Source organism: Octopus bimaculoides, chromosome 4 (genome assembly GCF_001194135.2).
Source record: "Octopus bimaculoides isolate UCB-OBI-ISO-001 chromosome 4, ASM119413v2, whole genome shotgun sequence".
Classification (NCBI taxonomy): Eukaryota; Metazoa; Mollusca; class Cephalopoda; order Octopoda; family Octopodidae; genus Octopus; species Octopus bimaculoides.
In genome coordinates this window covers 97267590-97278692 of record NC_068984.1, presented here as the reverse complement: position 1 = coordinate 97278692, position 11103 = coordinate 97267590, and the positions used below count along the sequence as shown (strand labels likewise).

General features: G+C 37.6%; 1 protein-coding gene across 1 annotated transcript in view; it reads right to left on the bottom strand.

The window, feature by feature from the left end:
- LOC106876834 (monocarboxylate transporter 9) overlaps positions 1 to 11103 on the bottom strand; it is a 36364-nt gene that overhangs the window by 9851 nt on the left and 15410 nt on the right. The window lies entirely within an intron of this gene.

Sequence of the window (11103 nt, the reverse complement as noted above, 5' to 3'; positions counted from 1 at the left end):
TAATAATAATAATAATAATAATAATAATAATAATAATAATAATAATAATAATAATAATAATAATAATAATGATAATGATAATAATATACAGAAAATTGCACTACTGGGCACATACAGAAAATTGTACTACTGGGCCCATACAGAAAATTGCACTACTGGGCACTGCACACATCCTACGCAAAACACTTTCAATACAGTAACCATAAGAGCATCACAGCCAACCACAGCACATACCCAAGGCACACAGAGCTGCGCTCGGTAGTGAAGTGAAAGCACGTTATAAAAATAAAACTACTGAACAATAATAATAATAATAATAATCCTTTCTTTATTGGCCACAAGTGCCGCACCAGAAAAACAAAGGGCGATACAACAAAAGGACAATAGGGATTTACATATAGTGCGTATAAATTGTAAAAAACCATAACAATTAACAATAAAAATTCGAACAGTAAAATTCCTCCAAAGTGGGGAAGTTCCACCCAGGAGTAGCCAAGGAACCCTACATATCCTGGAGACGTCGAACACCAAGGGAGTCTCGGGCGGGTATCTCTCTTCTCTCCATTCCCTCTGGTCAACAGGCGCATGCTCAGAGTAAGCCCATTCACACGTGACATCCTTGCTACATACACCCACCTTTAAACAAAAATACCGGTGACAGTGGGGTGGGGGGACAGTATTTCTCTCTCCATTCTCACCACCCTGTGGAACTTGTAAGTCGATAAGGACTTGACCGAAGCGGAAAGTATCTGTCTTCGGTCCTTTCAACCTCGACCACACTACCTCTTTCGCCATAACCACTCTACAGAGAAAACTGCCTCTCTTTCCCGGTCAAAAAAAAGGCGGCGGGGCGATCTTTAATTTGGACACGGCCGATAATCGAATCCGTCCTACACGCGTCAACAGTTTGCCCACCACTAATCCCCTATAGAAATTCAATGTGAAACTTCCACCGGCCGCATTGCCTGACTGGCACTTATTATTATTATTATTATTATTATTATTATTATTATTATTATTATTATGGCGGTGAGCTGGCAGAATCGTTAGCCCGCCGGGTGAAATGCTTAGCAGCATAAATTAAATACCAGTTATTCACTGGGGTCGATGTAATGGACTAATCCCCTCCCTCGCCCCCAAATTTCATGCCTTGTGCCTTTAATAGAAAGGATTATTACTACTATTGATTTGACTCTACTATTGATTTGACTCAGGTTCGTTCTTATTCCAAGTAGAGTTTATATGGGTAGCGGGTTACTCCCTGTAACCTGAGGTATCCACAAGCTTTCAGTAGCCTTTCAAGTGCTTAAGATCTAACAGTACAACTACAGCAACAACACAGCACGGGAAATGTATGAAAGTAACTTTCAGCTGCTTTCGGCACCGCCATCACCAACACTGTAACAATAGAAGAGATCAATGACAAACAAAAGAGATCAATAACAAACAAAAGTGATCAATAACAAACAAAAGTGATCAATGACAAACAAAAAGCAGTAACAACACTATCGAGAATACTGCCACCTCAACCACCACCGCCGGTGGCAACAACAAACCCACCATTACGAACACCACCACTAACGTCATTAACGAAAATATACAAACGAAGCAAACGAACAATGCAAATCTGCTGTTAACGATCTCGCCGACGAGACGCAGCAAGTCAATGCAGGATTTTTTATAAATGAAAATGAATTTAGAAGTGCAAAATATACGTTGGAGAAATATGGGCGAAATGTAGCACTGATGTCCTTAGATCTGTCTCGCAAGACACTAATTTGAGGACAGTTCTATACAAAGCTATTGGAATAAAAAAAAAATAGAATAGAGCAGGCAACACACCCGCAGGTAGAAAAACATACAGTGGCGGGCAAGGGTAGCGAGATCCTCGGGGGGACTCTGAGTGTCGGAAGAGATGAATTGGCTGATCTTTTCGGGCCGGGGTCTATGGATAGTTCCCAGAAATCCTTGGCCTGGCAGTTCTACCGGGAAGCTTTATGAGTTAGAGACAAGCTCTACTGGCACGGAAGTGTTGTCAGACGGACATGTCCGAAACGTGAGCAAGGCGATGAAACCGTTCTGCATGTATTCGTCCAATTTTCCACCAAAATTTTTATGTAGTACAAAGTATGATCTTGAGTAGGTATAAACGTTTGTGTTAAACGTTCTAAACTAAAATTACAACACAAAATTCGGATAAAATTATATTGCATACAGAAAATATCAATATAAATAGTCTTTCTCTCACTTCGTTCTAAGCAATTAGTACTACTTCAGTATTTTATAAGTATCAAGAGAGTCCGCCATCAAGCTTACAGTGTGAACAGAGTTTTCTTAGTATTAACAACTCTGTGTTCCGTGCTTTGCACTATATTTTCTATTTCAATTTCGGAATATTAAATCTAGTAACAATTGCCAGAATATTGTACTGAAAATGTCAGTACATTAGACATGAATAACCACAACAGACTGTCACAGAAGTAAGGAGTGAGAGAAGAAAGAAGAGTGGGTGAGAGACAGGAGGAAGGCACAAACAGAGGGAAGGAGAAGAGGAGAGAGAGACAGAAAGAGAGAGACAGAGAGAGAGACAGACAGAGAGAGAAACAGAGAGAGAGACAGACAGAAAGAGACAGACAGACAGACAGACTTCGAGTGTATCACAACAAGATTACGGACGAACATGTATTTATTGAATTAAAAAACATTAATATCGATAAGGCTTTATGACCACTAGATCATTTTAGACTTTGAATGATATTGTAATAGTAAACTAAAATTGAGAGTGGAGAAAAGGCAAAAAGAATGAGAGAATGAAAAAGAAAGAAGAGGGGGAAGAGAGAGAGAGAGAGAGAAAGATGGTAAGATGATTAAGGTGTTTGAACCTGTATTATATTCCATTACCAAACGATCTGATGGAGGTACTTTTATGTTCTTGTGGAAACTGTTCCGGGTTTTGTTCTAATAATAAAATTACTCGTCTAAGAGAAAGAGAGAGAGGGGGGAAGATATTTAAAAAATAACCTTGTCAAAGCCGGAGGTGCAATTCATTTTCAACGATTCACCAACTATAAAAAGATCTAATTCTTGGGAGCTACAAAAAAATTTACAAGAGAAACATATAAATTTTTTTTTTTTTTCTATTTCAGTTAGAAAAATCTCTATAAGAGCAGGGATCTAGGTGGTTTGGCTGCCAGCATTTCAAAAATTAAAGTTAATCGAAAATTTTAAAATTTAGCACAATAATATTGTTACATTATTTACATTTGACGGATATTTGTCCTCATCTTGTTCGTTGTTAACACAATGTTTCGGCTGATATACCCTCCAGTCTTCATCAGGTGTCTTGGGGAAATTTCGAACCTGGGCTCTCATTCCTAAGGTATTTTTCGATGTTATCATAATTATTATTCAGGTCACTGAATCTAACTCGGAATCTTGGGGTTAGTAACCCGCGCTCTTAGCCACTACGCCATATGCCCGTGGGCAATTATGGTGTGAATTTTAGGGCTTATAAATCTAATATTTTCCTATCCTTCCTTAATACCGGTTCCCATATGCTATTCATATCTGCGCTCGGTCTGGTTGGGAGGTTGTTGTGTCCTAGCATATGTGCTGCTTCTTTTAGTGTTCGTATTTTCCAGTGGTGTTCTCCATCTATTATTTTAACTTCATCTCACAGGGGGAGGTGATCTCCATTTTTCCATACATGATCAGCTATACCCGATTTATCAATGTCTCCCCGTGTCACAGCTTTGCGATGTTCCTCTAGCCTTATTTCGAGGAGGGCGGCATGTTTCGCCTTTGTATAACCTACCACAGCTGCATGGGATGGAGTACACGCAGTTTTTGGTCATATTCTCTTCTATTGATGGTTTTACTCGGAGATATTTGCGAAATGTTGTATTACTCTTGAATACTGTCCTGGTGTCATATGGGCCGCATATATTTTGTATCTTTTCGGAGAGGCCTATCACATAGGGTAGACAGACGGTGGACCGTTTATTGGTTTCATCCTCTCTTTTCTTCATAATTGGAGTGGATAGTATGTTTTGGGGGTAGTTGTTGCTTAATAGATTGTTACTGAGCCTGATCATCTCTTCATGGTGGGTTTTCACGATCGCTACTTATTTTCTTTGCTCGATGTTTTAGGCACTGAGCAATCCCTTTCTTTACACTGTATGGATGGTGAGAATTGAAGTTAAGATATCGTTCGGTGAAGGTCGGCTTGGTGCGTGTTATTAATAAATCCAGGAATGCCAGCTGATTGTCTTTTTCCTTTTCCATTGTGAACTGTATGGATGGCTTTATTGAGTTCACATGATCTAACAGCACTTGGACATCTTCCTGGTGGGACCAGAGTATAAAGGTGTCATCAACATATCGCAGCCATAGGGTTGGTTTTAGTGGTGTTGATCCTAAAGCCAAATTCTCAAAGTATTCCATATTTTTATTGGCTATTTTCGGTGATAATGGCGAACCCATAGCTAAACCCTCTTTTTATCAAGATATATCAGTGTCTGTACTGAAGTAGGTAGTTTCTACACAGAAGGTCAACATTTCCATCAAGTTTCTTATTGGTATACTAGTGCGTTCTTTTAGATGGGTGTCCGTCACTAGTTTTTCTTAAATCACCGATAGTGCTTCACCAGTTGGGACTTTGGTGAACAGACTTATCACATCTAGACTCACCATCTGGTTGGATTCAATGGAGGTATCCTTGATCAATTCTGTGAAGTGGGTGGAATTCTTCGCGAACGAAGTTGACTTTCCTGCTAATGGACTGATTATATCCACAAGGAAGCGGCTTAATGGATGACATGCTGAACCTCTACAGCTCACTATAGGCCTTAATGGAATACCCTCCTTGTGAATCTTAGGGAGACCGTACATGTATGGTAGTTTACTGTAGTGTTAAGTCAGTTGTCTGTACTTCATTGGTGTAAAGTGATCCTTGTTCTTGAAGATCTGTGACAACTTCCTCTCTGTTTTCAGAGTTGGGTCTTTCTTTACTTTGCTGTAGCTACCATCACTTTTAAGACTTGCCAATTTTTCAGAGTAATCAGACTTGTTCATCACCACTGTAATATTTCCCTTGTCTGCTGGAAGTATTATGATGGAATTGTCACTCTGTAGTCTTTTGATAGCGAACTTTTGGGAAGTTTCGCTTTTTCTAGTACCTGTTTCACTTTCCACCTTCGTTCATCTCCCTGAGCTTTTGGCATTTTACGACTATCTCTTCAATAGGAGCTATTATGTCCAAGTATTGAATGTGCTTGATGGTTGTCGCAAAGTTGAGACCTTTGTTTAGTACTGCTTCTTCAGATCTTTCTAGATGTCGGCTACTTAAATTAATTACTGCTTTCACTGGTGGGTGACGGACTTCAGTCTTTATTCTCTGATCTTTGAGTTTCATAAACTTCTTAATCTGGCGTGTCTTCACCATTTCAAATTATTTCATGTACGACTTTCTTAGATCTTGTTGGATTCTCCTTTTATCATCATCTCTGGTTATTTTCCTAAGTAATAGAGATAACCTCTCTCCTCTCACGGACGAGGGCATGTCCTGCCCTTTTCGCTACTCTTCTAGCTTTATATGAATCCACTGGTGTCATTATATTCATGCCAGGTGGGATAAGGTTTGAGTTTCAACATCTGCACAGGAAAGTTAGATGATTTGAAAGACGAGCTAGTTTTTGATGGAGTTTCTCTATATATCTTCATTGAAATCTAATGTCGGCTCCGTACCGATTAGATAATGCAGTTCTATATTTAATATTATTTTCCAAACTGAATTGCTGGAGTTATTTCACTTTCTCCAGAAAAATGTTTTAAAAAGTTATAGAGGTTTAAAGTTTGATCATTTTCACTCAGTCAGAAAACAAGATTTGGAAGCTGTGATTTTGTGCGTGACTGCACATTTTGTTGTCAACATCCTGAAAATAGTACGTGTTGTCAATATTTGTAAACAACACGTCTTTTGTAATTTTAAGCATTCAATGTGCATTTATGCGATAACACGAATTAAAAGATTTATCTAAAAACAAAATAGCACATTACAAATATAATATTTTTTAAGAAACAAACTTTTTGTTGGTTAGTTCATTAAAAGCGAAAGTTAAAAATGCATTCAATCAATTTCTTGAACAAATCACAATTTTCATATCTCCTGCGCTACATAAATTCACATGCTCAATTGTCATCAGATGGATAAAACAAGTGGTTTCAATGCATTTGTCAACACGTGCTTTCTCGCAGACAAAGAGTTCTCATGTTCTGCTTGTTACTATGGAAACAGGCATGAATGTGTTTTACGATTGGCTAAAATTACCAAAATTTTCAAATTCTAATTGCGAATAATTCTTTATTGGTTTAGAGTGAAAATGATTTTCACTTCAGTCATTAACTAATAAAAGTGTGTCATTATACAGAATATGAAATCAGTTCAAACAGAATTAATGCTAGCAGTCAAACCGACTAGATCCGAAAGCTGTAACTATACTGAGAAGTAATGTTTATCGTCACTTAAATATGGCCGTTCCATAGGAACCGACGTTACTGTTATTTTTAACCTCAGGCGGATGCCTCCTCCAACAGGCTACTTGATGCAATTTGCACCCGATATATATTACAATTTGTATTTCATTTGACTAAAATTTGGAAACCAAAAACAAAGTGATTGATTATTTCATCTCAACTACTACATGCTCTACACGTATTTATTGTATTCTGTTGTAAAAAACAAAACATAGGTCGTATAAGCACAAACGTGTAATCTGTGAGTGGAACAGTAAAAATATAGAAGACTTTTCTCAAGTTCCAAATGTGAATTTGTCTGTGTTAACTACATCCCAAAGATGGGGCCTTGTATTTTTGTTAGAAACCGGCTTCCCCTCAGTGGAAGATTTATAATAATGAAAAAATAGAAGAGACATACATACATACATACATACATACATACATACATACATACATACACACACACATATACGTACATGCATGCACTCACACATGCGTACGTACATACATACATACATACATACATACATACATACATACATACATACATACTTGATATAATGATTTGGGATAGAGAAGAGAAACTGTGCACAGTTGTGGAAATTAGTTGCCCAGCGGATGTCAACATAAATCTGAAGATCAGTGAAAAAGAGAACACCTACGCTGAACTATTGACAAATCGGCAGTTACTCTATCCAGATTACAAGTTCAGGTTTATACCTGTAATTATTGGAGTTCTAGGATATGTAACACACTGCCTAAATACCAATCTTGAGAAATTAGGCTTCTCAAAACCAGAAAGGAGAAAGCTAATTCGAAGACTACAGATCCAGTCCATCGCTGGAACTGTAAAAATCTGAAAAACTTTCCAGAAGTTTATCATTTAAATATATATAAGCATATCTAGATATGCAACTATATGCATGAGAATACATACATAAAACATATGTCTGCACATACATACATACATACATACATAAAGAACAAGCATACAATCGCATATGAAAAGAGTATACATTCATTGCAGCAGTGCAAATGCATTACATATGCAGCCACATATATACACATGCGAACTCATACTAACATACTCACAAATTACCGGAACTGTCTTGACCCAGACAAAGAGGAATGGTCTATTTGTTTAATGACCGGTTCGAATTTTACAAAATAAATACACTGCAAGTAAAATATGCATGCATACTTACACACATATACGCATGCATACATACAAATACACAAACACACATATATATATCCACATATACATACATGCATGCATACACATGCGCACGCGCACAAACACACACACACGCGCGCGCACAAACACACATACACGCGCGCGCCCACTTTCTGAAAGATAAATATTTGATTGGTATTAGTATCGTATGTTCTGTTCAATGAACTTCAATGAAATAAAAGTAGATTAAATAAACAGCTCGAGTAAAAATAGACAAAAACTTCAAATAAACGTTCATAGACATATACAAAATAACGAACGATATGTGCATAACTGTGTGTGTGTGTGTGTGTGTGTGTGTGTGTGTGTGTGTGTGTGTGTGTGTGTGTGTGTGTGTATGCAAAGTGACGCACTACTGTGGGTGGAGAGGTGCCATTAAGTTCAGGTCTTGTAAACATTATTGATGTCCCTAAGTACAGAAACATCAGTTAATCCATACACCACTTCCCTGTCTGACCATCCCTGAAAACAGATATTCAATAAAATCCTTCCTTAAAATGACCCAGCCTGTGGACCGAACAGCTTCTTAAGCGTTTTATGTTCTAAGAAAATATGACATGCCATGAAAGTTCCAGCTCAAACCAATCCCATTTAATTCTGCAATCTATGAGCTTAGCTTACTTAAAATAAAAAGCATGTTATCACTCTTCCAATCACTAAACACAAATTACTTTCTATTCTAGTTTTAAAATTTTTTTTGTTTCTTTTTTCATTTTTTGTGTTGCTTTTGTTATTGTTTTGTTTTTGCTTTCCTTATATGAATTTAAAGCAATTAATATCTATTCATCAAGAGCCAGCAATCTCGCAGAATCGTTAGCACACCTGGCATAATGATTAGCAGTATTCCGTCTGATTTTTTATTCTGAGTTCGAATTCCGCCGAAGTCGACTTTGTCTTTCATCCTTTTGGAATCGATAAAATAAGTACCAGTTGAGCACTGGGGTCGATATATTTGACTAGCCTCTACCTCGAAATTACTGGCCTTGTGCCAAAATTTGAAACCACTATTTATTCATCAAAAGACGGTGAACTGGCAGAATCGTTAGCACACCGGACAAATTGCTTAGTGGAATTTCGTCCGGCTTTACGTTTTGAGTTAAAATTCAAACAAAGTCGATTTTCCTTTTCATCCTTTCGGAGTCGATAAAATAAGTAATAGTAGTGTGCTGGGATCGATATGATCAACTTCACCCACCGAGATTTCCGGCCTTATGCCAAAATTTGAAACTAATATTCATTTATCAATTTATCTTGAAGTTTTAGAGAAAAATTCTTGTTTACAGTGTATGAATGGATTTGATCACAGAACAGGATAAAGATTTTAACTAACTGGCTTTCAATAGAAGTGGGATATTTTGTGCAGCATTTTTCTTATTTCCTTTCTTTTTTTCTTCCACTTACCAATAAAAAAATGATCTCATCAACGCAACACGAATTAGAAAGGGCAATGTACACTTTTTCAGGGTCTCCAAGGCACGTGGGGTGAGGAAATTACCTTCAAACCGGAGACTAATCCGAATGCTTGCAACAGAGTAAGGCACTCAAGGTGCCAGGTGGTGTTAAACTAAACAGTAGATTATGCATGCATCCCAAGTAGAAATTGGAAATTAATCATAAAGAGCCGAAACAAATACCACAAAGCATACTATACGGCGTTCCACTGATTCCACCAGTCCACCACCCAAGGCTTTCTCTGCACATGTGTACATGTAAGTTAGTTTGTCAATTATGTATGTTTGTGAGGTGGGGATGTATACATGCAGCACGCATGTATAGATATATGCAATCATGTATGTATGCGAATGAATGATTCTTTAATTTGTCGACCATAGAAGGGTGAAAGATAAAGTTAGTCTTGAATTGCTTAAACTGAACCTCAAATTAATCAATCTTAGCAGTTTTGGACAGTCCCAGTCCCATTTCGCCGACTGAAACATTAAAGAAAATCTGAGTACTTTCTGCACCATTAATATTATTTTGATATTTCTCTAATAGAAGGCGACAAGCTGGCAAAATCGTTACCGCGTCGGCAAAATACTTAGCAGTATTTCGTCTGTCCTTACGTTCTGAGGGCGACTTTGCTTTTCATCTTTTCGGGATCGACAAAATAAGTACCAGTTGAGCACTTGGGTCTATGTGATTGACTTACCTCTCCCCCGAAATGACTGGCCTTGTGCCAAAATTTGAAACCAATATTTACCTAGTGGAGAAACTAATATTTATGGCGTTGTGTTAGGCTCACGATCATTACGTTGTGCATTTTATTCAACAGATGGAATTTTATGTTTGAAAAGATTGTTCTCATTGGACATATTTTAAGAAGACCAAATATATCACTAACCGCTATACTGGTTTACAAACATCAAACTGCAGAGCCATATTTTATTGGAGGAGCTTTGTAAAAGACATAATCGTTAGAACATAGGTTACAATGTCTTGCAGTGTTTGTCCTGAATCTCTGCACACTGGGTTTCATTGTTTAGGAGTCAATAAAAGAAGCACTAATCCAGAGAGGTAGACTGGCACAACTCTAAGAACGTTGAAACGGTTGTCTTGCAGTATTTGTTCTGGATCTCTACATTCTGACTTCAAATTACGCCATGACTTACATGGGCGATAGGTTTAATCTGTTGCCGATTTAACACCACCACCAGGCACTTCGGGTATCTTTAGCGGAATCCACTCAATTGCAATCCCTTGGGTCAGGTTTCTCGCTAGAGGATACCTTTCTCCCACACAGACTAAAGGATTTAAAAAATGATGAAAGACTATTCATATATAATATTAGATTTAATGAAGCTTCTGATTTTGCTCACGGATAAGGGTCAATCTTGGACTGATGAAGATAGGCAAAATCCTTAGAGCGTCTGGGAAAATGTTTTGCGGTATTTGTTCCTGATACAAATCCTACTGGGGTTAAGTTTGCCTTTCTTCTCCACGGGATCGATAAAATAAAATACTAGTTGATATTATCGTCTAACCTTCTCCTCTCAAAATTACTAGTCTTGTACGTAAATCGGAAATAATATATTTCATGGGAGGAAATGTTTAATCTTACAATTTTCAATTGACATGGATGTAAGGAATACTCCATGTCTTGAGAGAAAAACCAAGCCATACAAAAAATAAACTGTCAAACATTAACAGAAGGATAATATTAATAAAATTGAATAAATTTTTACTAAGAAAAGATTGACACTGACTTCGAAGTTTCGCTGACAGTCGGCTTCGTCAGTCTGACAAAACAGACTAACGGTGAAACTACGAATTCACTGTCAATATTTTCCTTGAAAATGTGTGTCCGTGTGGTGTGTGTGTGGGGGGGGGGGGTCTCTGTATGTGTGTATGTT